The sequence below is a fragment of the Lissotriton helveticus genome, chromosome 8 (genome assembly GCF_964261635.1).
Source record: "Lissotriton helveticus chromosome 8, aLisHel1.1, whole genome shotgun sequence".
NCBI lineage: Eukaryota > Metazoa > Chordata > Amphibia > Caudata > Salamandridae > Lissotriton > Lissotriton helveticus.
In genome coordinates, this window is record NC_136069.1 from 1,612,368,457 (window position 1) to 1,612,386,618 (window position 18,162).

An 18,162-nucleotide genomic window follows, 5' to 3' on the forward strand; every position below is an offset into this window, starting at 1 on the left:
GAGCACGATGGGGGTTTCACTTTTAGTGTTACCATTGAATGGTTTGTAGTTCAATGTGGGTGTGGGAGGAGGCAGAGCAACGAGTGGGGCTTTTTACACATTAATAATGGCTGAGTGAATTGTTTTTTTATTTCATTTTAGTTAACCCCTGACGAAGAATTGTAAAGATTCAAAATGCATTGGGAGAACGCTATTGTAATAAGACCACTTTCACAACATGTTTGACCTCACATGCCCTCGTAAAAGCCTGGATTGGCAACGTTTGGCACTTGAAAATATTGAATAAAGCTTCAAAGCGCAAACATGCTGTCTCCGTGGTGGTGAAATATTAAGAAATAAGTATGACATAAGGTTTTGGACTACAATTGATGAATTGACAAAAATGACATACATTTGGAGGAAGTGTCTCATTCAGGAAGGATTTCCTTTTTAGCAGTGCGACAGTTGGGTGCAGGAGAAATGTGCCCTTTTGCGTAATGTTTCTCAGATGGCCATCATGAATTGGTCTCAAATTTTATTGGAAATGCTTCATCTTTGTTTGCAGTCCTTGGTGAAACTCATCTTCGTTGCGACCTCATTGTTTTGGCTGCAGTCTTTGAAAAGACTTTACTACAGTGAGACACATCTGTGTTCACAGCTTCAGGACAACATCTAACTGAGGAATTTTCTGTGTGCAGTGGTTAGAACTTGCTTGTCAACCTGCCTCTGCTATAACAAGTATTCTTTGTATTGTGGTTTTAGATCAAGTCAGGAACATTTGCTTTACACTTATTTTTATTCCCTACAGGTTTTGGAGTTCAGATATTCATCTTATATAGGGTTGCAGCTGAATTATGATAGTTATTTATCTTCATTTATATTTTCAATTAATTATTTATTAAGTACTAGCTTACCCGTCGCGCGTTGCTGCGATCTCCGAAGAAAGGAAATTTAAGGAAACTTGTTATGATAACATTCAATTTACATTGTGTCATTTTTATTGAAACTTATTCATTTTAAAATGGAAAACATTTCAAAGTGTCGTTTTAATTCTATTTATTTATTCGAGTGCTTGTGGAGACCCGATTTTTTGTTTTTCCGTCTGGTGCGTACATCAGTATTCGAAAGATAATGAGGGCCCTGGGGGGCCGATATTTAAAAGAAATTTTTGCCAGAAACCTTCGCGGGAGTGTACTCAACAACTTCCCAAAGTTTCCGGGCGATCTGACGAATGCTGTTCTAGTTCTATTTATTTATTCGAGTGCTTGTGGATACACGATTTGTTGTTTTTCCATCTGGTGTGTACATCAGTATTCAAAAGATGATGAGGGCCCTGGGGGGGCCGATATTTAAAAAAAATTTAGGCCAGAAACCTTTGCGGGAGTGTACTCAACAACTTCCCAAAGTTTCCCGGTGATCGGATAAATGGTGTAGTAATGCATGAAGGACAAACAGACAGATAGACATACATTTGTTTTTATATATATAGATGATTTCGCTGCAAAGCAAAATATAAGTCCACCTCCATTTTTCCTTTCCTTCACTGGGGAACATATTCCTCACTGGTAGAAATGGAAGAAGGCATTGAACCATTATGCCGGGTTTTGCGGCCCATCCTTGAGTGCTGAAAGAAATATCTCCCTGATAATACATTGTTTAGGTAAGACCTTTCCAGAGGGAAGTGCCAAGAATTTATTGTATAATTCAGGCAAGAAATGATTTCAGACACTCAAGGACTGAACTTTGACCAATTGCTTTGTATAAAAATATTATTTAGTTTTATTTATTTTCTAGACCCAAGCCAGGCATGGTATAGGTGAGTATACGAATACTTTACAAGCATATGCAGTTTAAGTACACTTTGTAGGGTGTGAATTAGTTACAGTAGAATTACTTTGTATTTGCAGATAGTTAGAATTACTTTGCAATTACTTTTCTTCAGCAGTCAAGTATATCTAGGTACAAGCCTGGCGCATTTCCTAAGGGAAAGAAAAATGAGACAATGTGTTTTGAAAATTTAATACTGGTTTACAGTACTACTCACTAGCCACATTTAGTCCTGAGAGGGCAGAACTTAGTTTTACAGGTCCGTGGGCACAATTTGTTCAAATGTGCTCCTAGGTTGCACTGCCAGCGGCACAGAGGTGGCAGCGGGAAGAGTACAGGAACCAGATGTTGCCCAACAGGCCAAGCACAGTTGTGGGCTTGGGGACAGTGGAAAAAACACCACCAGATTGAGGAACACAATCTCTTGGGGTTGAGGTCAGCACTGTAGGACCCAATGGGCAACACAAGGAACTACACTACTAGTTGCACAAGTTCGGCCGGGTGTAGGATGCAGTCTTGACTGATGCTGCAGATTTGGTTGCAGTTCCCTCCGAGCCGGTCTGCCTATGGTGAAGTGAATAGGGTCTTTGGGAGTCATCATCCTCTGACTGCAACCGTTCAGTGACGGAGTCGGTTGCACGGTCACGTTTCTGTACCGCTTCGTTTACGGAGACAGTCAGGGTGTCTCCTTCGGTCGCGGTTGAGGGGACCTTTAGTTGTTGGCTGCAGATTTGATTTGGGAGTTTTTTGAGGTTCAGGGGTCCCTGCAACCCAGGCTAGGATCAGCCGGAGTTAGAGTCGGTTACTTTTGAGCAAGTCCCGTGCTACCTGGAGACAAACTTTTTTTAAGTTGCAAAGGCAGGGCAGGTTCATTGGGTTTGCGAGGACTACTGGCTGCAAAATACCCTGAGGTTCTTTTGGAGGAGTCTGAGGTCGGGACAGGCCGTAGGACTGGGGCCAAGTCAGTTTGTGTCCTCCTCTTCTGCTGTCTGTATAGTTGTTCAGTTGATTTTCTTCTTGCTTATTTTTGGCTCTGGTCTGAGGAGTCAAGGTTCAGGGTTGCCCCTAAATACATTACAGGTAAGTACAGGTCAAGACTAATAGATCCTTACATGCAGTGGGTACACCCTCTATCATGCCTCCCACCAGTGGGATGGGGCATAAGCCTCACTCTGGTTGGCTGGGTCCCCCCATCTGCAGGATTGTGGGACTGAGAATTGTGCTTCACTTCGCCTACCCCACCTGAGTGGTGGGTTTGGCAAAGTTGGGCACACCTCTCTTCCTGAATTGGTTTTCCTGCCTGAAGTGGAGGTCATAACCAGTAAAGGCCAGTTGCTGGGCGCTGCAAATGCCTGGGGTAGCTCATAAAGCTAGCAGGCCTTTGAAGCTTCCCCTTCATGGACCATGTACATTCTGGGAGAGTATGCTTGGCACTTCATCACAGGGGGTGCGTTGTTTCAGGACCATCAGAGCGGCAGGCTCTCAACCCAGGGGTCCAGAAACATGTGTGGCGGTGGCAACTGACGAGCCGCCACTCAGCCAGAAAACACTAGAGTTAGGTCATTTTTTAGGGGGCATCTCTAAGATGCCCTCTGAGTGCATTTTTCATTAAATCCCACACTGGTGTGGGTTTAATGTGCTGAGAAGTTTGATATTAAACCTCTCGGTTTTCAGTAAAGCCATTATGATGCTGTGGAGATCGAAATGACAACCTCACATATCATATACTCTTTATGGCATTACTGCACTTTCATTGTTTAAGAATTGACTTAGATGCTGTAGGGGTAGAGGGCCCATGCACCTGTAAACTCACCAATGGTATAGTGCACCCATCTAGAGGGGTGGCTTACCTATGCCAGGGCAGTGGGTTGTAGGCATGGTACACAGGGATGGGTGCCATGTTGACTATTCTCTTTGTTCTGCACCAAAACATGCAGCCTCCAAAGGCAGTGTGTATGTAAATGTACTGGGCCTCTAAGGGTGGCACAATAAGTGCTGCAGCCCTGAGAGGTCTTCCCTGGTCACAGTGCCCTCGGTACTTAGGGTACATTTTACAAGGGACTTACAGGTGGGCAGAGAGTTGCCAATCGGGTTTTGCAACTGCACAGTTTTAGGGAAAGAACATAGGCCCTGCGAACCTGGTTGGCAGGAACCCAGGGAACACTCAGTCAAAGTACTTCAACATTAGGCAGAAAGTGGGCGCAACCATGCAAAAAGAGGGCACTTTCCTACTTGTAATTTGGTGCTTTATGTGAAGAATGCCCTAAGAGAGCAATTTATGATGGGTTGTGTTTTTTACAAAGCAAGGTAATCTTTATGGCAAAAAGACAACCCTACTCTAACTGAAGGATTAACAATTGCCAAAACCTTTGAGCACCCCATGGCAGGCAATGACACTCTAAAGAAAGATTCTGTTTCACAGGAGAGAAGTGATGGAGACAAAGTTAGCGGTGTGAAGACAAAAATGCATTTGGCGAATAGTAAGGATTGCCTGGGATGGAAAGAAATTTGCAAATAAGTGATAGACAGGGTCACTTTACGATGAATTGTAGACTGAATGGAGATAATGAGAGGGGGAAGGGAGGTGAAGGGATCTGCAGTATGAGCAGGAGGATGACTGGGACATCATCATTTTAAAAGTTAAGTCAAATGTGAGGATACACCTCTGGATGAGGTGCGAGTCATGGGTGCAAAGGTGAAAATTATATTTTCCTCATAGGAAAAGATCAAACTCATACCTAAACCATTTTATGACTGACAAATAAAAGGATATGTAAAGCTTTTTAAGCCTGATTTAAGACCCAGAGAATATGGGGAGAACCTATCAAGCTTCTTGGGAATTTTTATGGGTGAATTTGAGTTTGGAGGGAGGTTTACATCTGGAAAGTTATATGTTTCTATGAGAGGTGACTCTCTGATTAGATGGATCCATCAAAGAGAGTTGGGAGTGTACCTTGACTCTAATGAAATCCTCACAAGTCATGCTGAAGGAGACAGAAGAAGTCATAACAAGTAACTCCCTGGTGAACAATGATTGATTCCACCGGGGCTGAGTTGAAAGTGAGACCACATGAAGTGGAGTCACATGCTTACAGAGACACATAGGAGGAGTTATTTCCTCATGTTGTTTGAGAGATTTGGGATGTTTGAGGTATTACAACCATTTTATAAAAAAATCAAACTGAGATCACTACCTACACTTGCAAAGTGAGAGTAGTTGCACTACTGGTGAGGGATGAAATGACCCGTGAGTTGACAAGGTTAGAAACTGCTGTCATAATCGAAAAAGTTAAAAGCTCAGAGTGGTTTTCTCCGGTGGGGATGCTTAATATTTTTCTTCACTGGACTTGACGTCTGCGTACCATCAGATCAAATTTCACCCTTTGTTACAAGAGCTAGCATCGTTTATCACACCATATGGTACGGTTAAATATTTTAGAAAACCCTTTGAACTGATATTGGCTTCTAAGGAATTTCAGAGGATGATGGAAGATGTTTTAAGGAGGGGGTTCCCGGTGTTCAAATATACCAGGATGGTGTGTTGGTATTTTTGGAGTACGGTCAAAGAGCATTATGAACGGTTGTGTACAGTTCTGAAAAGGCTTGATTCAAGTGGACTCACATTGAAGTTGGGAAAATGCAAGTTCAAGTTAGATAACATATAGTATTTAGGTCACCAGGTTTCTGCCCAAGGTATGTATTCTAAAAAGAAATTGGTAACTGCAATTAGTGAGATGCCATCTCCAACCAACAAGGTTGATTTAGTGAAGTTCCTGGGTATGGCCGAGTACTAAGGCAAATATTTTGCAAACTTATCTGAGAAGAGTAAGAGCATGTAGGTTCTTCTAAGGTGTGGGGTTGTCGTGGAAGAGTGAATTTAAAATGGGTTTTAAGGCATTGCAGGCAGAGTTGAGGGAGGCACCTAGTCTGCTGAGTTTTGAGCAAGATCAATATACTGTGTTAATGATTTAAACTAGTTCACAGGGCTGAAGGGGCAGTACTCATTTAAGTGATTAACAGAGAATAAACTATTTATTTATTTCTAGAAGTTTAAGGGGTGCTGAAATCAAGTACTTAGTCATGGAGAAGGATGTGTTTGGAGTCTTCTGGGCTGTGAGAAAGTTGAGGAACTTTTTGTGGAGTTCTAATTTTCTGAGACAGAGCATAAACCCCTGAGAGAAGAACTAATGTCAAAAGGGATTTATGCTATTTCCAACATACTATGGTAAATGGACAATTGCATTTTAAGAGTTTGATTGTAGGGTAATTCATGTTCCCAGGGCTTAAAATATTTTGACTGATTGTTTGTCTCTCTTGTGTAATGAGACTCACCTGTGCAAAGGAGAGGACTATACATTTAGAGGGGAGTCATAGAAGAGGGAGCTTAAGGCGTGTGAGGTGACAGATGGACCCATATTAGAAGATCAGTGGATGGAGGAATTAGAGAAGGATCAGGAGTTGCAGCAAGTGATGAGATTGGTGCCTCCTGGATGGTCAAGATTACAAAGGCATGGCCAGGTAATGAAGAGTTACTGGAGGTGAATTAAAAGTAAATGGTAAGAGGCGGACTTCTTTTAAGAGGTAATAAGTTGATTCTGCATGTTGATTTGAGAGATCAGATCATTTCATTAGCTCTTAAGGGTCACCTTGGCATTTCTAAGACCAAGATGAGAATTCAATCTGATTTCTGGTGGCCAGGAATAGATAAGATGTAAGGTGATAAGATATTGAAGTCTAGAAGGCAGACCATAGTTGTCCAAAAATGGCCCTGGTAGGAGATTTCCTTGTATAATGTGGGTCCCATTCACTTCTCGAGTATTTATTATTGATTATTATTGATTAAGCTGCATGGGCATTTACTCTAGATGCCTGGAAGTGGTGATTGTGATGCCGATATAGTTACATGTGGTGATACAGTTCCTTAAAACTTTGTTTGATAGTGAAGGATACCATTCTGTTCTTTTTACAGACAATGGGGTCCAGTTAACTTTGAAAGAGATCTATAATTTCCTTAGGGATAGGGGCATAATGCATAAAAAATCTGCATTATATAATCCCAAAAGCAACAGTATTATTGATGGGTTCAATAAACTTTCAAAAGAAGCCATACAATGCTCAAGGGTGAGTAGTAAATCATGGAATGACAAAGTGAATGATAAAGTTAAGGTGCGTAGGCTCACCCCACATTCCACTACGGGGGTAACATCTTTTGAGTTAGTTAGGGGTAGAAGTCCCAATTGTTCAATGTGCCCAAGTTGGATAAGGAAAATAAAAAATGATGGAGTGGAAGGGAAAGTGGATGATGCTAAGTGAGGAGAAAGAGTGGAGAAGAAAATGGGAAGGATGAAGGAAGAGTTTGACAACCGTAAGAGTGAGAAACTTGCCAGTGTGTAGGTAGGTCACTGGCTTAAGATCAGACTTTCCAGTGGTGGGTCAGGTGGATCAAACTATAGCAAACCCATGAGAGTGACTAAACCGTTTAGGAATGCAGTCAAAATGGGGATCATATGAGGTGGAATTTGAATAGAGTTGTGCAACACCTCATGAAGAATAAGGACAAGAGACAAGCTGTCCCACAAATCAGAAGAGTGTGGGAGTCAATGATTGATTGAGGAAGAGCTCAAGGACTGTGATTGTACTGGCTTATTTGAAAGAATGAATGTAGGGGAGAGATTTCTGTGAATCATGTACTTAAATGGAAAAAAACGTTCTCTTATTTTAGTGCCTAGCCAATATTGTAATGTGTAGTCATTTAGAATGTAGGTATAGGGGAGTGTGTAAGTGTGTTATTATTAGAAAGGGAATGTGTGTGGTGTCTTGGTGTGGAAATCCATGCATGCGCATGTAATCTCATGCAGCTGGGCAGCATTATTATGATAGGATTTGTGGGTTCTGAGAATGTTTGTATTTGAAGGGTAAACTATTGGAGGAGATTGATGGAGCTTGATTAGGTGCCTTCAGTAGCTTGAAATAAAACACAACTCAAAACCAAGGTATTGCCTATGAGTCTTCTTCCCTACAGAAACCTAGCAAGGTTACATCGTGCTTCTATCCTAAAATGTATGGCACAGCAGTTACCTAACCATTGTGTAATGATTATTTCTACTTGTTTCCAGACTGTACTCCCATGGTATTGTTTTGTAGAATGCACCCATTTTATCAACATGGCTAAGATGGCTAAGAGAAGACAGCTGCGCTGATGATGCTTGCCTGCAGAGTGGGCACCATCTCTACAGTGACATGAGGGGTCTGTCTGCCACAGAGCTGTATGCCCAGATGTCATGGCCACTGCAGCAGAGGACTTCCTACACTACCAAGGAAAGATGACCGCTGATTGCGGCCTGCTGTGACCAAAGAGGTGGGGCTCTTACCGCAACCCTGTTCCCACAACCAGAGGACTCCTCCATGTGACAATGTAGCACACAAAACAACCACAACAATGCTAAGCTGAGCTTCTGTCATAAAGGTAAAAGGAGTTGCTGAGAGACTGCATTCTTGCCATAGAACTATAAGCTTATTCAGTGTGCCATCCAAAGTTGTAGCAAGGTATGAGACTAAGCAGGCCAGTGAGCCTTCCATTATGTGCCATTTATCAATTTGTGCTTGCACCTGAGCCGATTCTAACCTGATATTTCCCATAAGTAAATGTTCAGAGTCAAAGGTAAGGAGAGGAGGTGGGCTAGCGTCTAGGGCGGCCGACCACGAATCGGCGGAACTGGGTTCGAGTCTCAGCAATGATGCTAAACATCCTGTGATTCTGGGCAAATCACTTAATCTCCCTATGCCTAACAAAAACTAATGTTATCTAATTTAATGCAACTGGTGCTATGTAAAGCGCTCTGATACCCAATTTGGGTCAAGTTTGCGCTATGTAAAACTCTGTAAAAAAAAAGTGGGATAGCTCTGTAGTAGGAAAGGGATTGCCACACTTGATAAGAAGCATGGGGGGGTGTATTATACCCATTTAACTAAGACCCATTACTGTGTGCAGTATTACATTTTGTAGCATTATTAAAATGCTTCTCTTTTTACAAAGAAAGCACTGACTGTACAGCATCTTATTGTCTGTTGGTTTCTGCTGAGTTCTGAGTTCATGATCCCCACAATACATCCTTAAGAAGCCTTTGAAGACTCACTCTTACTACCGTGAAAGTCAAGTGTGGAAGAGGTGTTCTTACCCCTTTTGTAGAGCCATAGTAGGATGGTGCACTGAAACCAGTTAAAAAAAGCGACATCAATGATGACAACACCATCAAAATCATGAGCACCATCCTCTCTGGCTCCCCTTCAGACCCGTGCCCACATCACATCTTCAACAAAGCCAGCGCCACCATCGCACCTTCGCAAGACCATCAACATCTCCTTCGAGACCACAACCTTCCCGGAGAGCTGGAGGCATGCCGAGATCAACGCCTTGCTCAAGAAACCCAAGGCAGATCCGAGGGACCTCAAAAACGTCCGACCCATCTCCCTGCTCCCGTTCCTGGCAAAGGCCATTGAGAAAACCGACAACAAACAGATGACTCACTAACTCGAGGAGAACAACATCCTGGACCCAACCCAGTCCGTGTTCCGCAGCAACCACAGCACAGAAACTGCCCTCATCGCTGCCACCGAAAACATCAGGGCACTGCTAGACAACGGCAAAATTGCGACCCTCATCCTCTTGGACCTATCAGTCGCCTTCGATATTGTCTGCCACTGCACCCTACGCACAAGCCTCCACAACGCAGGGATCCAAGACAAGGCTCGGGAATGGACCACCTCCTTCCTCTTCGGCAGAACCCAGAGTATCCGTCTCCCCCCTTTCCATTCCGAAGCCTCCAAGATCATCTGCGGCGTACCCCAAGGATCATCCCTCAGCCCGACATTGTTCAACATCTACATGACCCCGCTCACCCACGTCGTCAGACTGCATAACCTTAACATCATCTCCTACGCCGACAACACACAGCTGATACTCTCCCTCACCAAGGACCACCTCACCGACAAAATCAACCTCCACGAAGGAATGAAAGCCGTTGCCTAATGGATGAAGAACAGCCATCTGAGGCTGAACTCGGACAAGACAGAGGTCATCATCCTTGGCTCCACCCCCTCAGCCTGGGAAGACTCCTGGTGGCCGACCGCCCTGGGAGCAGCACCTATACCGAACGACCACGCACACAATCTGGGGTTCATCCTCAACTCAATGCTCTCCATGACCAAGCAAGTCAACGCCGTCTTATCCTCCTGCTTCAACACCCTCCGCATGCTCCACAAGATCTACAGGTGGATCCCCACTGACACAAGAAGAACGGCTACCCAGGCCCTCGTCAGCAGCAGGCTGGACTACGGAAATGCCCTCTACACAGGAGCCCCAGCCAAACTGCTGAAATGACTGCAACGCATACAGAACGCCTCTGCCCGCTTGATGCTCGACATCCCTCAACACAGCCACATCACACCCCACCTGAGAGACCTGCACTGGCTGCCCATCAACAAGAGGTCCACCTTCAAGCTCCTCACCCACGCACACAATGCACTCCATGACACCGGACCAGCATACCTCAAACGACGACTCACCTTCTACAACCTGAACCGCCTCGTCCGCTGCGCTGACCGCGCCCTCGCTACAGTCCCCCGCATCCGAAGAGCGACCTCCGGCGGTAGATCATTCTTCCTCTTCGCTGCCAAGACCTGGAACACCGCCCCCATCCTCCTACAGCAGACCCAAGACCTACTAACCTTCAGGAGGCTACTCAAGACCTGGAGATTCGAGCAGTAGCAGTAACCCCCCTAGCGCCTTGAGACCCTCACGGGTGAATAGTGCGCTCTACAAATTTCCTGATTGATTTATTGATTGAAAGCACAGTTTTCAACTTCTGAGCAAATTTGGTTAGCCTTCTAATATTAGCATGAACCATTTAATGAAAAAAATGATGATTGGGAGGATCTGGTAAGATTGTTCAATGAAGGTCCCCTATTACTCAAATGATTAAATTTTTACACAGTTTTCCTGCCTCCACTACCACCAGACACTCACCACCACCCCGGCCTCCAACACTGTCGACGTCAGCACCGGTGACACCATAAAATGCATCCTCCTCAATGTACGATCCGTACACAAACACGCCATGGAAATCTGGAACCTACTCGACTCTCACCCGACATTGCCTTCTTCACATCAAGAGCACCCTCCACCTCACAACCTCCAGCAAAACCTTCCCCTCTTCCAAACACCTGCACTTCCAGATTCAGACCACCCCCAAAGCCACACTCCGAGGAACCCTTGTCTCCTTCACCACTACTATCACCAACTTTATCGCACCCCACTCCATCGTCTCAACAAACTGCATACTCATCGGAGACCTGCATATCCACCTCGACAACCTCAGTGACCCCAACTCCACTATCCTTTGTGACAACCTCGCCAGCATCGGACTTAAACAACTCATCAACACACCTACTCACAGAACAGGACACACCCTCGACCCCATCTTCGCGGCAAGAAACAGCATCCAATTCAGCCACACAACGCAGCTGCCATGGACCGACCACCACTGCATACACTTTGCTATCAACAAACCCAAGGCACCCAAACCAGCCCCATGCCTCCCACAAAGGAACTGGAGCAAGGTTACTGATGAGCAACTTAACTCCACCCTCAGCTGAGACAACCACACCTGGGCACCCGACGCAAAGGATGCAGCCAGAGAACTCCCCACCTGGATCTCCCACTGTGCAGACGAGCTTGCCCGCTGCGCAACCCCGACAGACAACACCCTAGGGAAGCCGACTGGTTCACTCCCGCTCTCCAAGAAGCCAGACGCAACTACAGATGCCTGGAGAAGAACTGGAGAAACAGCAAGACAGCTGAAAACAACAAGGACACCATGAAGGACTACCACAACCAGATCAGAGCCACCAAGAGGAAATTCATCCACAACAAAATCCTGGCCAACTCCACCAACTCCAAGGAACTTTTCAGTGTAATTCAAGAATTCACCAACCCAGGCAACGGAACCACAGACATCACCCCATCCCAAGACCTCTGCGACAAGCTTGGAACCTATTTCCACCTCAAGATCAAAAACCTCTATGACAACTTCATCGACCATTCACTCGGCGCCACAATTGGCCCTCTGCCCCCCAGAAACACCAGCCAGCCCACCATCTCCAACTGGACACCGATCACGGCCGAAGACACTGCCTCGACAATGAAAAGCATCCACTCGGGGGCCTCCACCAACCCCTGCCCCCCTCACATCTACCACAGAGCCACGGCAGCCTTCGCACCCAAACTACAACACACCATCAACACAACATTCAAAACAGGCACCGTCACTGACGACTGGAAGCACGAAGTCAGACCTCTGCTCAAGAAACCCACAGCTGACCCCACTGACCTCAAGAACTATCGGCCCACCTCGCTCATCTCATTTGCAGCCAAAGTTGCAGAGAAAACAGTCAACAGGAAACTGACATGTTTCATTGAAGAGAACACAGTCCTTGATCCATCCCAATCCGGATTCCAAAGCAACCAAAGCACAGAGACCGCACTACTCGCACCACAGATGACATCTGCATCCTCTTGGACCACGACCACTGCGCAGCCCTCATCCTACTTAACCTATCAGCAGCCTTCGACACTGTCTCCCACCGCACATTAGTCGCCAGACTACATGATGCAGGCATACAAGGAACAGCCCTGGACTGGATCTGATCATTCCTCACCAAAAGAATCCAAAGGATCAGACTCCCACCCTTCGTCTCCGACCCAATGAAAATCAACTGTGGAGTCCCACAGGGTTCACCCCTGAGCCCCACCCTCTTAAACATCTACATGGCCCCCCTCAAAGTCATCGTTCGACAACACAGCCTCAACATCGTATCCTACGCCCACAACACCCAGCTCATCCTCTCCCTCACCAAAGACCCCACCACTGCCAAACTCAACTTCCAGAAAGGAGTGCAAGACATCGCAGTCTGGATGACAAACAGCTGCCTGAAGCTCAACACCAAGAAGACAGAAGTCCTTGTCCTCTGTACCACCCCTTCTGCATGGGACAGCACTTGGTAGCCGAACACTCTCGGAAGCCCAACTACCCCCCTCAGACCACGCCAAGAAACTCAGCATCGTACTCGAATCATCACTCACCGTGAACCGACAGGTTAACTCCATCCCCTGCAGCCACTTTAACACCCTTCACATCCTCCGCAAGACCTTCAAGCAGGCAGAAGATCCTTCTCTCACAGTACAGCCAAGACCTGGAAGGAGCTACCCGCAGACATCACACGTGCCCCCTCCCTGAACACCTTCAGGAAGACTCTCAAGGCCTGCCTCTTCATCTAAAAAGATCTGCGCCCCCCACCTCAGCACTTTGAGACCCTCACGGGTGAGTAGCGCACTTACCATTCCCTGCTTGATTGATTGACTTGTGTAACAGGTACTGTTCATGCACTAATCATGTAGTGTATTGATTAGCATTGGTGAATAGAGGCAATTTACGCCACCATGCCAAAAACTTATCATTTCCATATCTGAGCATAGCTTTGCACATTATAGGTAAGACCTCCTACTGACCAAGTTCCACTAATGCCTACCTGACCTCATTTTCTAGGTCTTGGTGTTACTACTTGTAAAAGACCTTTCAGTTAAGCCACAAGCCCCCTATCTTTCCTATTTCTCACAGGACCATTGTTCTAGTGCATACTCAACTTGTGCTCAGACTTGCATAGTGCAGCCTTGCTGGCACACAAAGCTACTGTTCTGTGTCTTGCCTTCATCCAGATCCTCCATCATTGTACGTACCACTACACTCCTGCTGTAAAAGACACACTAACAGCTGCACTGTAGTTTCCCTCTTCAGCATTCTCCCATCCATTCCTTGTGAAATTATTTCTCATTCAGTAAACAATATTCATTAATGCATATATTTCTTCCCTCTCGGTTCTGTCTTGTTCTTTCAAAATTGCCAACATCTGTTTTGTATCGCTTTGTTCGCCCTAAGTGTGGCAGGGTATGCTCAGACGTGAGTCCCTTGCTCACTTGGCCACTGGATTCAAGATAGCCTGGCTGATGAGGATTATGAATCCGAAACCAGTCCCAGAATGCTTGTTTCCGGTCCATGGAAGACATGGCTTGGCAGTTCGGGCTGGACTGTTCCCATGAGGCACAGGGTCAGACTGATTTGCATATAGCCATGTCTGAAATGGGGTGGCTGAGTGGGCTAAAGAATGGTGATGGATTAAACCCAGATCAGTTGACTGGGTGTGAGTGTTTGATTTGCTCAAACACTCAGTCCATCATCCCCTTTTGTATCGCTTTGTTCGCCCTAAGTGTGGCAGGGTATGCTCAGACGTGAGTCCCTTGCTCACTTGGCCACTGGATTCAAGATAGCCTGGCTGATGAGGATTATGAATCCGAAACCGGTCCCAGGATGCTTGTTTCCGGTCCATGGAAGACATGGCTTGGCAGTTCGGGCTGGACTGTTCCCATGAGGCACAGGGTCAGACTGATTTGCATATAGCCATGTCTGAAATGGGGTGGCTGAGTGGGCTAAAGAATGGTGATGGATTAAACCCAGATCAGTTGACTGGGGGTGAGTGTTTGATTTGCTCAAACGCTCCATCCATCATCCCCTTTTGTATCGCTTTGTTCGCCCTAAGTGTGGCAGGGTATGCTCAGACGTGAGTCCCTTGCTCACTTGGCTACTGGATTCAAGATAGCCTGGCTGATGAGGATTATGAATCCAAAACCTGTCCCAGGATGCTTGTTTCCGGTCCATGGAAGACATGGCTTGGCAGTTCGGGCTGGACTGTTCCCATGAGGCACAGGGTCAGACTGATTTGCATATAGCCATGTCTGAAATGGGGTGGCTGAGTGGGCTAAAGAATGGTGATGGATTAAACCCAGATCAGTTGACTGGGGGTGAGTGTTTGATTTGCTCAAACGCTCCGTCCCTCATCCCCTTTTGTATCGCTTTGTTCGCCCTAAGTGTGGCAGGGTATACTCAGACGTGAGTCCCTTGCTCACTTGGCCACTGGAATCAAGATAGCCTGGCTGATGAGGATTATGAATCCGAAACCAGTCCCAGGATGCTTGTTTCCGGTCCATGGAAGACTTGGCTTGGCGGTTCGGGCTGGACTGTTCCCATGAGGCACAGGGTCAGACTCATTTGCATATAGCCATGTCTGAAATGGGGTGGCTGAGTGGGCTAAAGAATGGTGATGGATTAAACCCAGATCAGTTGACTGGGGGTGAGTGTTTGATTTGCTCAAACGCTCCATCCATCATCCCCTTTTATATCGCTTTGTTCGCCCTAAGTGTGGCAGGGTATGCTCAGACGTGAGTCCCTTGCTCACTTGGCCACTGGATTCAAGATAGCCTGGCTGATGAGGATTATGAATCCGAAACCGGTCCCAGGATGCTTGTTTCCGGTCCATGGAAGACATGGCTTGGCGGTTCGGGCTGGACTGTTCCCATGAGGCACAGGGTAAGACTGATTTGCATATAGCCATGTCTGAAATGGGGTGGCTGAGTGGGCTAAAGAATGGTGATGGATTAAACACAGATCAGTTGACTGGGGGTGGGTGTTTGATTTGCTCAAACGCTCCGTCCATCATCCCCTTTTGTATCGCTTTGTTCGCCCTAAGTGTGGCAGGGTATGCTCAGACGTGAGCCCCTTGCTCACTTGGCCACTGGATTCAAGATAGCCTGGCTGATGAGGATTATGAATCCGAAACCGGTCCCAGGATGCTTGTTTCCGGTCCATGGAAGACATGGCTTGGCGGTTCGGGCTGGACTGTTCCCATGAGGCACAGGGTCAGACTGATTTGCATATAGCCATGTCTGAAATGGGGTGGCTGAGTGGGCTAAAGAATGGTGATGGATTAAACCCAGATCAGTTGACTGGGGGGGAGTGTTTGATTTGCTCAAACGCTCCGTCCATCATCCCCTTTTGTATCGCTTCCAACATCTGTTTTCAAGCTTTCATTTCCAATTATTATAAATTCCTGCCAGTCTTCTTAATAAAACTATTTATATGGAACAAAACAGCTGAAAAAGCACTAACATTACTATAATTCCTCCTTCCTTCTTTGTGTCACCTATTTCCTTAATTTTATTAAATTGGGTTACTGGTTCAGCGGGGTAAAGCCCTGCTCAAGTAGTAACTAAAATCCTTGTCAGGGTGAAGTCATAAGCAACAGCAAATTAAACTCTGCTCAACCCTCTGACAGCTTGGCACAGAGAAGTTAGGCTTAATGTAGAGGCAAAGTCTAAAGTATTTGTGCAGTATTTGTGCAGCACTTCAAACAGTAACAGAGTGAAAAAAACAACCCAAAAAGGATCCAACATTGGAATAGAATGAATTATTAAATTGTAATAAATATAAGAAGACCAAAATTACAAAAATCTAATCAGTAGAACCGGAGTTAATAGATAATAGCACCAAAAAGCACCAAGCAACAATTGTGGTTATCTGGGGAAGCTAGACCAGGACAGTCATTAGTTCAGGTATGCGATAATGGAGCACGGGCTGGAAGTAGGCTATTTAGGCCTGTTGAACAACAACAGTACCTTAAATCCTGGTTGCAAAGGATTACTGAGTCCCATGCCAAGTATGCGCCTCACATCAAAGGCGATGCTTTAGTGCAGAATATCTCCAAGGCTACGGTACAAGGTCTTGCATTATAACCGAGAATTTCATCAATGAGGGCTTCCGATACAGAGGTGCCATTGATAATGTGCTGCTGAGTCGATGTGATGCGTCGGTTCCGAGGAGCTGAGAGCCTTGGATAGGGGCTCCTTCTTCATTGCAAAGATCCTGTGGAAGAGAGGGTTGTGATGCAAAGACCTACATCTAAGATCCATCATGCAGCAGGGGATCGGATGGAGTTGCAAAGCTGCGGTGCAAAGTCCTTGCATCTGGAAAACCCATGAAGCAGACATGATGCACCTGTTCTGCTCTGGGTTTCGCTGCACAGCAGAGGAGTTGCATCAATTCTGCTGGATCCATCGGTATGCTAGCAGGTGCTATGAAATCCTTCATGTGAAGGCAGAAAACAGCCTATTCAGGTTGAAGTAGGGCTGTGCAATGCTACACCCTCACATCCGGCCAGTTATAGGCTCATCCAAGCACACCTAAGTTCTCTATTGTCTGTATTGTCTAGGAAGATTACACAAAGATCAACTGCCATCTTCACCTAGTCATGTGGCCTAGAGACAGGCTGCAGGTACTAAATGGCTGAGGCACAAAATGGGAACTTTCTAAAAGTGGCATTTTTAAAATTGTAATAAAAAATCTGACTTTGCCATAAAAAAAAAAAATGTTCAGTACAATTTCAGAAGTACTAAGCCTGAACTGTTTACCTGTCCCATTTGGAATTTATAGTATATAAAACAGTGGCAGTTCCTTCACAGTGGCACACAGGCATTGAACCTCACTACAACCCAGGCTCATTATTTTAACAATTAACATAAAACCTCTCATACCTCCATTCATTTTTCTTCATTAAGGGTTGGGGCTATGGAGCTCTCGCGAAGGCCATAGGTGGATGGTATGAGCAGCTGAGGTTGCTAACAGCTGTGCATGTAAGATTGGATGACATTGTTTGCTGTGAACAACCTGGCATGCCCAGTTCAGACTTCCACATTTAAGGCTCCAGTGGAGCTTGGTGAGCACAGATGCAGCCCCATTGGTCCTCTATCTGGAATTGTGTTTGCTTGCCCCAGCCAATCCAAGCACTGCTGTTATGCTGTTTAGTATTAAATGCAGCATCAGAGCAGTGTTTGGATTGGCTGGGGAGATCTGATTTATTTTTCCCTAGCCAGCAAACACATGTTAACCTCTCCCATGCTCTCATCATGAGCCACGGGACGAGCAGAGCTCATCATGACCGTTAAAACGCTCACACGCGGGGCTAATTCCCTTGCTGTGCTGAGCGTTCTAAGGAAACGGGTGTGGCCGTGACGAGCTCAGCTGGTCATGAGCAAACGAGCACTGTGGCTCATGACGAGCTGAGCTCGTCATGAGCACCGGGGCGCTGTGCGCACCCCCCCCCCAACCCCCAGCACAGCAGGGAAATCAGCCCCGCAGTGAAGGGGTTAACATCCAGGAAGTGCGAAGCAAGAGGAAGTCGGAAGTCTGAGACCTCTAAACGTGTGCTGAATCCAAGAGCATTGTAAATGTCATGTAAGAATGTATAACCCTACTAATAAAGAGCATTAAAAAATCATTACTGGGGTGATGGTGCATGTTCTATTTATGGCTGTAACTAGATATGCAACAAATTGACTCAGGCACAGTTCTGTGTCATTACTAGAGATACTGGCAGGTTTTTAATGGAGCAAGTAAGTTCAGCAATCTAGGC